Here is an 11,091-nt window from a genome sequence, read left to right on the forward strand (position 1 = left end):
GCATAGTAACAGAAATACTGTCCTAAGAACAACTTTGGCTAATTCATATTAAGTGTCATAAATACTTAAGCCATCTACAAAAGACTTATGAAGGAAGATGCTATCCACCTCTGGGGAAAGAACTGATAAATAGAAGTATGTACAGTATGTTTAACATATAGTTATAGATATATCATTATCTCTATAAAATTTGTGTTTAATTATAGTCTTCTCTAGGGCAGGATGGGGAGGGAGGGGAAAAAAATAAGTGCAGAGCAAAAAACAAAAGAAAACTTAGGAGGAAGCATAGAAAAGCAGAGTAGCTTTGAAAACAATGTGCAGTATTTACTACTTAGGTTTGTTGTTTTTTTTTTTAAGTAAACCCGTCTGAAACGGAAATTTATGGTTTTATATTGAATCCTCTATGTTGTGCTGTGTACATGGAAATATTCATTTTTAGGGGGTGGGTATTTTTGTATTTAAGTTCAAAATGAATAAAAAGTTAAAAAAATACGGGATTTTAGATGGGATATGAAGGAAGTCAGGGAAATCAGTGGGTGGGGTTAAGGAGGGAAATGGGGTATGGGGAGAGCAAGAGAAAATTATGGAAGCTGAGAGATGGAGTATCTTGTTGGTTTAACAACCAGGAGGCCAATGTCACTGAAACAAAGGGTATGTAGTAGCTCTGGAGTAAGGCGTGAGAAGACTGGAAAGATAAGAGGGAACTAGCTTATGGAGGGTTTTGAATGACGAATGGAGCATTTTGTATTTGATCCTAGAGGCAGTAGTGAGCCACTCGAGTTTATTGAGTAGAGAAGTGAAGTGGTCGAGCCTGGCTGAGGAGACTGAAGAGCAGGCTTTTTATATAGTAAGCTGTACTAGTCAGCACAAGTAGATTCAGGCAGCTCACAGAATAAGGGAATGCCCTCCCTAATCATTGTTAAAGTGACTAGTCAGGACAGGGGAAATGCCTGAGGCCTAAAAAACCCAGAAAGAGAGAAGGTGGAGCAAAGTACAGACGATTCAGACCCACAGGTTGCTTAGGCCTCTGTGGCTATGTGGGCACTGCACGGATGTAGGAAATGCTTGTTTTTGTTTCTTTTCTTGTGTTGTCTTTCCCTTTCTGGGTCCCGCACCCCACCCCCAGCATCGCAACTGTCCCGAAAGACAATTCAATTCAACAAGAATTTGTTGAATCTGAGTATGGTATGTAATACAAATATTACCTGCCCTCAGGGAACTTACAGTCTAGTTAGGGATACAAGACACAAACAGATGAAAGTCATATGATGAAGTTGAAATAACTGGGAAAGGTACAGTCTGCTTAAATGTTCAGTAAATGATTAAATGAAGTGAGTCATTATAATGTTAATGAAAAGAGATCTGACTTTCAAGTCAGAATGCCTGGATTCGAATACTGGGTCTTTGCTTATTAGTTCTATGACCTTGGGCAGTCATCTAGCAACTCTGGTCTTCAGTTTCCTCAACTATAAAATGAGAGATTACTGATCTCCAAGGTTCTTCAAAACTCTAAGCTCTATAAATGAGAGAACATTTTAGGCCAAAGAAAGTTTCATGGAGAATATGACAGAAGGGTGAATAAACATAATATTTTTATGGGACAATGAGAAAACTTCTGTGGCTGGGATATAGAGTAGAGGATGTGGTAGTTACGTAACCAGATTATGAAATGTTTTGAAAACAAAACTGTAGGTTTCAAGCTTCAGCCTATGGGCAGTGATGGGCTATTACCAGGCTAGGAGCAGGGGAGTGACAAGATGAAAACAATATTTGGGGAAAGCTAATTTGGCGGTGTTGTGCAGGATGAATTGTGGCTCAGAAAGAATGGAAGCAGAAAGACCAGTTAGATGGCTATGGGATGAAAATGGAAGGGACAAAGACAAGATTTGTTTGGAAGGAATAAATATCAGGAGTTTGCAGCTGATTGGATGTGAGACAGGAAGGGGAAGGAGGGAGAGATTATAAATAACTCCAAAGATTCACGCTAGGGGTAAAGGTAGAATGATGATGTCACTAACAGAAGAACAGAAGGGGGGAAGGAGAAAAAGCTTTGTGACTGCAAATGATGAATATGGCTTTGAATAAGTTAGAAAAGATAAAAGGCAAAAACTCATCTTTATGCAGATTTAAACTATAATAGCTTAAAACAGCACTAAGACTCTTGGAATACCTTGCATGGCATCTTAAGATCACTAAAGTACTTTCTTATCCATGACATAAGAAGTACAAATAGTTACATTCCCATTTTACAGATGAAAAAGTAGGCTATGAGAAATCAAGCAATTTGCCCAATGTCACGCAACTAATAAGGGTTAGAGCCAGTGTGCCAGCCTAGCTTCCTCTTGACTCCAAGTCTGGTGGTTTTTCCACTGTACCACTTTGCTTCCAGCTTGTTAGCAAGAACTCCAAGAAAAAATGACTCATAGAAAGCTGGAGATATGGGACAAAGGCTCAGGTAAGTGGTTGTCCTGGAAACAGAACAAAGGGGAGACATCAATTCCTCAAATATGTGTGTGAAGCCTTCTACAAATGAAGCACCAACACACCAGGCTAGACATTTAGAGGTAATAATTGAAGTCACAAGAAGAGATTGGCCCTCCAAGGCAAAGACAATTGCAAAGAGCCAAAGACTGAGCCTTGGGGAACAAATTAGTGAGTGGAAGAAAGAATAGGAGCCAGTAAAGGAGATGGAGTGGCCAGAGAGGTGGAGATAAATGAAGATGGTGTGATATCACAGAAACAAAGGAGAGTTTCTTTATTTAAAAGTGTTGATTTGTGTTCATTTTGTTTATTTTTATTTTGAATGTTTTTATTGGGACTTTCTGTTTCTTACATCATCGGTTATCCCACATATCCCTTCCTCCCCCAGAGTCATCCCATAGGACAAATAGAATTTTTTTAGGTGGATACTTTGAAAGTCTGAAAACATGTGCAACATGTAACATTTATGGACTTTCTGCCACAATGAAGAGGTGGTTTGGAAGTGTCTTCTCATATTTCTTCTTTCAAGTCCTGTTTTATCTTTATAATTTTATTATGTTTATTTTTTTACTTTTTGGCATATAGTTCTTTCCATTTACATTGTTGTATTTATTGTGTATATTGTTTTCTTGACTGTTTACTTCACTCTGCATCAGTTTCATATAGCTCTTTCCATGCTTCTCTGTATTCATCACATGTAATTTTTTACAACACAGTAATGTCCCATTGCATTCATGTACCACAATTTGTTTAGCCATTCCCCAATTGATGGGCAACTACTTTGTTTCCAATTCTTAGCCATCACAAAAAGTCCTGCTATAAAAATTTTGTAGTATAGGGAGAATTTTTTCTTATTGATGCCTTCCTGGGATTTTACTTGGCATTAGAAACAAGAAGCAGGACCAATGGGTGGAAATCTCAGGGAGATCGCCACCTAGTTCAGACCCTTCTCACTCATTGCTAGATTATTTCACTAACCTCCTAACTTTTCTCCATGCTTCTAGTCTTTGCTTTCTCTAGTTCATTCTCCATACAGCTGCCAAAATAATCTTCCTAAAGCTTTTGTCTGCCTGCATCATTCCCTTCCTTAAGAACTATCGGTGGCTCCCTATTTCCTCTAAGATAAAGTACAAAATGCCTGGCCCTCTACAGCCTGGTTCTAGCCTATTTTTCCAGACATCTTACATCACTCCCTTTCATGCATTTTATGCTCCAGCCAAATGAGTTGTCCTACCTGTTTTTGTCCAAACTCAACATTCCATCTCCACCTCCAAGAATAATGCCTTTCTTCCTCACCTATTTTTTTTTCTTTTAAGAACCTTTAGCTTCCTTCAATGCTCAACTCAGGTGCCACCTCCTACTTAAAGCCCATTTTGATCCCCTTAGTTATGTGCTCTCTCCTTCCCCAAATCGTCTTGTGCCTGTTGTACATGTTGTATCACCCCAGTAGAATGTGAGTTCCTTGAGGGCAGGCATTGTTTTCAGTTTTGTCTTTACTTCCCAAGCACCTAGTGCTATGTATTGTATGTATTAGGTTCTTAATAAATGCTTGTTAAATTGATCTGAGGAATATTTAGGAAGAACTTTTTAATAATTAGAGTTCTCCAATAGTGGAATGGGTTTTCTCTAAAGGTAATGAGTTCCCTGTTACTAGAAGAGGTGAAACAAAAATATCTAACAACTCATCAGAGATTGGCCTAAGGATATCTAAGTAATTTGTCAACTCTAAAATTCTATGATTCTTAACTTGGACTGGAGACATTCTCCCCTGTTCAGTACTATTCACCTCATTCTAGGTTGATTTTTCCCATGAAAGCTTTCCCAATGAGCCCAACCCCACAAAGTTCACTTTCATTTTTGGTGTCTCCTCAGAACTTGGGTCTTTGGCCAATACTGCATCATAGTGTATTATTCTTTGGTACAATATGGTATAGGCTTGCTTTTGCTGATATTAGCTTAATTTAAAGTTACTTAATATGTGTGCATCCAGGCTTTCCCATTGGATCGTGAACACTTCTAGGATGGGGACCAAGTCTCCTAAAAACATATAGTATCCAGGAATATGGTGACGGTAGATTCCCTCTGTATTCCATCCTAGTCAGGCCATGTCTGGACAACTGTGTTCCTTTTTAGGTGCCACAGCCAGTTAATAAGTTATTAAGCTCTTACTATGTGCCAGGCACTGTGCTAAGTGCTAGAGATACAGGAACAAAAATGAAACTGTCCTTGCTCTCAAGCAGCTTACGTTCTATTGCAGAAGACTACATGAACATAAATATGTATGTGTGTGTATACACATGTACATGGCCCTATGTATAAGTATGCATATGTGTGCATATACACATTGTATAAATGTGTGTGCATACATTGTATATGTCTATACATACATGTATCCATTCATGTATGTGTGAAAATACATACATTTCATGTATGTGTAGGAAATCATCCTTGCCTTCAAGGAGCTTATACTCTAATGGGAAGTTTAAGAAGGATATTATTCAACTGGAAAGCATCCAGAGAAGGATGACCAGGATGCTAAAACACCTTGAGCTCATATCATGTGAGGATAGGCTGAAGGAAGTAGAAATGTTTAGTTGAATAACAATAATTGTTATAGATAGTGTTTTATAGCTCTTAGAGTCTGCAAAGTGCTTTACATACCTTATCTCATTGGATCCCCAAAACAACCCTGTAAAATGCGTGTTATTTTTATTCCTATTTTATATATGAGGCAACTGAGGCTAAGAGAGATTAAGAGCCTTGTCCACTTCCTTGTCACAGAGCTAGTAAGGTGCAAGGCAGGATTTGAATTCAGGTTTTCCTAACTCTTAAGTCTAACAATCTACCTACTAAACCATCTGGCTACTTAGGGAAGAGGAGACTTTGTGGGATATGATAGCTGCCTTCTTCCATGTCAGTTCAGTAAACTGAAAGGCTATTTGAAGGGGTATGTTATGTGAAAAAAGGAACTAGTGTTGTTCTGTTTGACTCCAGAGAGCACAGCCAGAAGCGATGGGTAGAAGTCACACAAAAAACCAAATTTCAGTTTGATGTCAGAAAAAGCAAACAAATGACTTCCCAACAATTAGGGCTATCCAGAAGTGAAATGGGCTGCCTAAAGGAGTAGTGGGTTCCTTGTCCATGGACGTCTTCAAGCAGAGCTGGATGACCACTTGTTAGAGTGGGGCTTCCTTTTATGTATCATTTGGATCAGATAGCCATCGAGGCCCCCTCCAAATCTAAATTCTATTCATTAAATTTCTAAATTATAGTTCTTTGGTATCTCCTAAAATCACCCAGCATATAGAACTCTGCTCGTCATTCATTCATTCAATGAATCAGCAAGGTGCTCAATAAGATCCTAGGATCACAGACTTATATTTGAAAGGGGACTGTTATGTGCCGGTCCAAACCGCGCACACTCTTTCAACCAAATCAGCCAACCAGAGTCATACTCATGTATCATCGGAGGCCACCCGGCTAAACCAGAAACGAGCCGATCGGGGGGTGCAAAAACCTGAACTTTATTCAATAATCATCACAGCAAGGCCAGGCAGGAAACCACACGCGCGAGCAGGAACAAAAGCCGACTCCGCACCACCCCCCCCACCCGCAGCTCTTTTTAGTACCTTCTTCGTCCCTCCTCCTCAGCCCGCCCATAGTGACTTGTCAAGGATCAAATATCAAAAAAGGGATGTCCAGCTAGTGTCCAGACAAAGGGAGCATACGTGGCACAGGAAGTGGGGCCTAGATATTTGGAAGGAGGCAAGAGGGATCAGTGCATAGACAAAGGACAATGTACGTGACGCAGGAAGTCGGGTCCAGATACCGGGGGGAGGTGTCTGGGGTCGGTGCTACACCTAGGGAGCATACGTGACTCAGGAAGTCAGGTTTGGTCACAGGAAGGAGGCGTCTGGGGTCAGCATAGTACCTAAAGAAGGAGGCTAGACAGAGAGAGCTCGTTCTCTGCCGTCCCCCCTCCAAGCGGCACAGTCCTTGCCTCAGGAGCACGCGCTCCGGCCACTTCCCTGTACTCCGCTTCCTCCCTAGCCTGTCACAGCTCCATCCAGCACTGCTCCAGTCTCGGGAGAGAGAGCTCCAGTTACCTCTCCGAGCCCAGATCTCATCCCAGTATGCTACAACTCTGCCCAGCACTGCCTCTGCCTCTGGAGCAAGAGCTCCAATTACTTTCTGGTATCCAGTTCCCGTCCCATGTTGGCACAACTTCCACCTGGTAATAGCTGGCATCAAACAGTCCCTCACACTGTTAGATCATCTCATCTAATCTCATCACTTTACAGATGGGAAACTCAGGCCCAGAGAGAGTACAGATGTAGGTCACTTGCTCAAGGTCCCACAGTTAGTAAACAGCAGAATTATGATTCAAACAGGTCCTTTGACTCTCAATCCATTGTCTTTTCTACTGGCCTCCAGCTGCCCCTACACAGCTATTCAAGTAGCAAAGCTCCAATCTAGGCTTTCTGGTTGCAAATGGAGGGCTCTTTCTTCTCTTCCAAACTGTTGCTGATGATTTGAGTCCTGGGAAAAATGCAAGTGGTAGCCATGAGCAAGGTGACTTGGTAGAGAAATCTATCTGGCTACATCTCACCCTTAATCAGTAAGAGAAATCAAGAATCTCTCTCTTCTTTCCACCTCTTCCTCTTCCTCCTATACACATTCCCTCCATCACAGCCATCCACACATATTCAAACAAATTTCTCCTTACATCATGAAAAAAATGTGTTTAGAGTTTAGTGAAAATGTATGGAAGAAGACAAAACAGTTATATTATGTCTGATAATGCCACAGCAAGAGATGTGACTGTCCATTTCGGAACCTTCAGAATTAGAAAGTCTGTTACCAATGCATTGAGGCAGCTAGGTGATGCAGTGGGTAGAGTGCTGGGCCTGGAGTAGTGAAGACTTTAGTCCAAATCCAGCTTCAGACATTTATAAGCTGTGTGACTCGGGGTAAGTCACTTCACTTCTGTTTGACTCAGTTTCCTCTCTGTAAAATGGGGATAATAGTAGCACTTACCTTCCAGGGTTGTTTTGAGAATCAAATGAGACAGCATTTGTAAATGCTTGGCATGTAGTAGGTACTATATAATGCTTATTCCCTCCTCTTTCCTTCAAGTTAAAAAAAAAAAGGAAGAAGTAATGTGCTTTTTAATTCAAAGAAAGGGGGAGAAAAAAATCCAATCATCTCCTAGCTTGCCTCAAAGCACAGATGTTCAAAATAAGTTGCTGTGATATTCCTGAAACACTGGGCTTACATTCATTCCCATCTGTGCTGCTGACCCTTCTTTTCTTTCTTTCTTGTTTCTTTTTAGATGGAAACCCCAGCTTTCCACAACCTGAATGGTAATTTACTGGCATCTGTCCTGTGCTCATAACCTGGATCTCTTTTCTGATGGATGAAAACAGTAGTAGGTTTGAAAACCATCAAAGCCAAGACCAGCCATAATAAAATTTTACAGTATTGCCTCTGTAGCTCAAAAACAGGTTGGTGTACTAACTGTTTACCCCAGAATGCTGATGAAGAAATTAGTATTTAATGAACCTTAAAGCTGCCACCAGCTTCTTCTTCACCAAGAGAAAACATTAAAAAGTTCCACATTTTCAAAATGAACAAAAAAAATTTTTTTTTTTGTAGTATTGTTTGGAACTAACAATTACTTTCAAAAGCAGATGTATTTACAGCTCATGAGTCAGTCTCATCCTAGGAAAGTCTCAGGTACCCTCTGGAGAGTTTTCTAAGCCAAAACTCGTCCTAGCCCCTGGCTTTCTACCATTCCCCCTGGATGAAAAGTCAGTGCTTTAGATGCCCATAATGTCAAATTTACCAGAGGCCCTTGAGGCAGCAAGATCATTTCCTGCTGTTATTTATGAGATCTGCTTGCTGGGCTTAAGAGCTTTCTTTTCCCTTTTTTTTTTTAAAATAAAGTTTTGTTGGTATCTTTTTGATGTTAAATACATCACCTAAATTTCCCCCAGTATCTCTTCCTTTCCCCCTTCCCTGAGAATGTGTTTTTAGAAGAAAAATAAAAACAGAACAAGATGAGAATGAACTCAGCAAAACTGATCAACACAGATGAAAAGTCTAAAAGATATGCAGTAATCCTCCCCCATGGACCTCCCATCTCTGCGAAGGAATGACTGGGATGGGGATAGCTTCACTGGGGCTTGTTCTTTGTAATTCTGCATTTACTTCCAGTTTGCTTATGATTATTGTCCTCTTCAAAGGGTTTATTTTTTCCAGGTTGCTAGGAATGGTGATTTCTCAATATGTGTAAGCAGGCATTCTGTGAAGTTTTGTTTTGTTTTGTTTTGAAATAGTAACTGGGCATAGAGGCCTCAAAGTCCAAGGCATTGATCAAATCCTCGCTGAGCTCAGTTCTCCTTCTGACCACTAGATAGGGCCAGTAAGCCTTTATATGCTACATAACCAGGAGGCTTTGCTATGTTGCCCCAGAGCTGGAATGAAAAAAAAAAAAGCATCTTTCCCTTTCTCATTTCAAGAAAGGTTTTAATTGCTTGTGACTAAAAACCTGAAACTGCTTCACTTTCATTCTCTTACCACCACTGAAATCTTGTTCAATCTGTCTCTACGTTGTGTAGCCAAGAAAACAAAAAATACATGCAGTTGTGAAGATACAGGGGATAGAGGCAATGCAGTGGTATCACTGCCTCTGACATATATGAGAGAGTTGGATCTGGGCCAATAATTTACCCTCTCAGTTTCTCCAGGCAATTTTCCAAAACTGTTGGATATAGAGGAATGACCTAACTTCTTTGGTGAAGGGAATTTCCATACTGGGAGTTCATTCATTCATTCATTTTTTTTTTTAAATAAAGTCTTAACAAAAACAAATCACTACAAAATCAATTTTAATTGTTATAAGTGATGTGACTTCGGGGAGGAGGGTAAGCTTTTGACTTCTGTTCTTGCTCTTCCCCTTGCCTGGAATGGGGGTCTTTGCCTGTTCTTCCCTTTTCTCTCTTGTTTATAAATCCCACCCATCCTATCTGGACCAACTGATTCCTGATTCCACCTCTTCCATAAGACCTCCTCCAACTAATCTAGCTCATTCTAATCTACCTTCTCTGAAGTTCTACAGTGCTTATAATGGAAGTCATGTGACTTAATTATATTATCTGGTTGTTGTGGTTGGTTTTGAGGCAATCCAGATTAAGTGACTTGCCCAGGGTCACATGGCTAGCAAGGATCTGAGACTGGATTTGAATTAAGGTCTTCCTAACAAGCTGCCCCATATTATTTGTTTTTAATTGTGTCATGTACATGTGTCATTGGGGCAGCGAGGTGGCCCAGTAGACAAAGTACTGGGCTTGGAGTCAGGAAGACTTAAGTTCAAATCCAGCCTCAGACACTTACTAGCTGTGTGATCCTGGGCAAGTCACTTAACCTTGTTTGCCTCAGTTTCCTCATCTAAAAAATGGGCTGGGGAAGGAAATGGTAAACCACCCCAGTATCTTTGCCAAGAAAAGGCCAAATGGGGTCATGAAGAGTCAGATACAACTGAAATGATTGAATGACAACAGCAAAATCCACGTACCATCTCCCCACTGAGACTGTTTGAGGGTAATTTCAGAAGACAGAGGATAAAGCACGCTTCCCATGTTTCAGAAGAGAGGTGATTGACTAGAGGTACAGGACAAGCATTCTGAAATAACTGGTGGGTTCATTTATTTTCTATGACTGTACTTATTGGTTACAAGGGAGATTTTCTAGTGGGGGGAGGTGGTGACTGGAATAAGAATGGAAAGTGATAGAGATGCAAAAAAGGAAAGAAAAAAAGGTGGAAAGAAAAGACAATGAATAAAACAAAAAATACACTGAAAATAAAAAAAGTTCAGAAAGAAATACAAGGCAATTTCATTACTACCTTGTTAGATCTAACATAAGTTATGGTTTCATGTACGATTGTCTTTTTTTGTACTTTAAGATGCAACAATGGATTGATTCTCTCTTGTGCTAATTTTGGCCTAACAATAAACACCAAGAAAGGTGGTTCTCTACCAGCCAGCACCACACAATCCATATGTGGTACCATTAGTTACAGCAAATGGAGAATTTTTGAATGCTGTAGATAAGTTCACTTACCTTGGCAGTATACTTTCCAATATACTTATCCACATTGATAATGAGGTTGATGCATGCATTGCCAGAGCTAGCTCAGTGTTTGGGAGGCTCTGAAGGAAAGTGTGGGAGAAAAGAGATATTAGACTGACTACCAAACTGAAGGTATATAGAACCATTATGTTGACCTCATTGTTGTATGCCCATAAAACCTGGGCAGCATACCAATGTCATACCAGGAAACTGAATTTACTTCCATTTGAATTGTCTTAGGAAGATTCTGAAGATCACCTGGGAAAATAAGGTACCAGACAACAAAAGTCCTTTCTTGAACTGAACTGCCAAGAGAGAGCAACTCCAATGGGCTGGCCACATTACTCAAATTCCAAAGGTATGTTTGCCTGAAAGACTATTTTATGGAGAACTCAAATAAGGCAAGCTCTCATGCAGAGGTCAGAAGAACCAATACACTCTCAAGGTCTCTGAAAAACTTTGGAATCGAATGTGAGA

Source organism: Vombatus ursinus, unplaced genomic scaffold (assembly GCF_900497805.2).
Source record: "Vombatus ursinus unplaced genomic scaffold, bare-nosed wombat genome assembly UNPS02014818.1, whole genome shotgun sequence".
Classification (NCBI taxonomy): Eukaryota; Metazoa; Chordata; class Mammalia; order Diprotodontia; family Vombatidae; genus Vombatus; species Vombatus ursinus.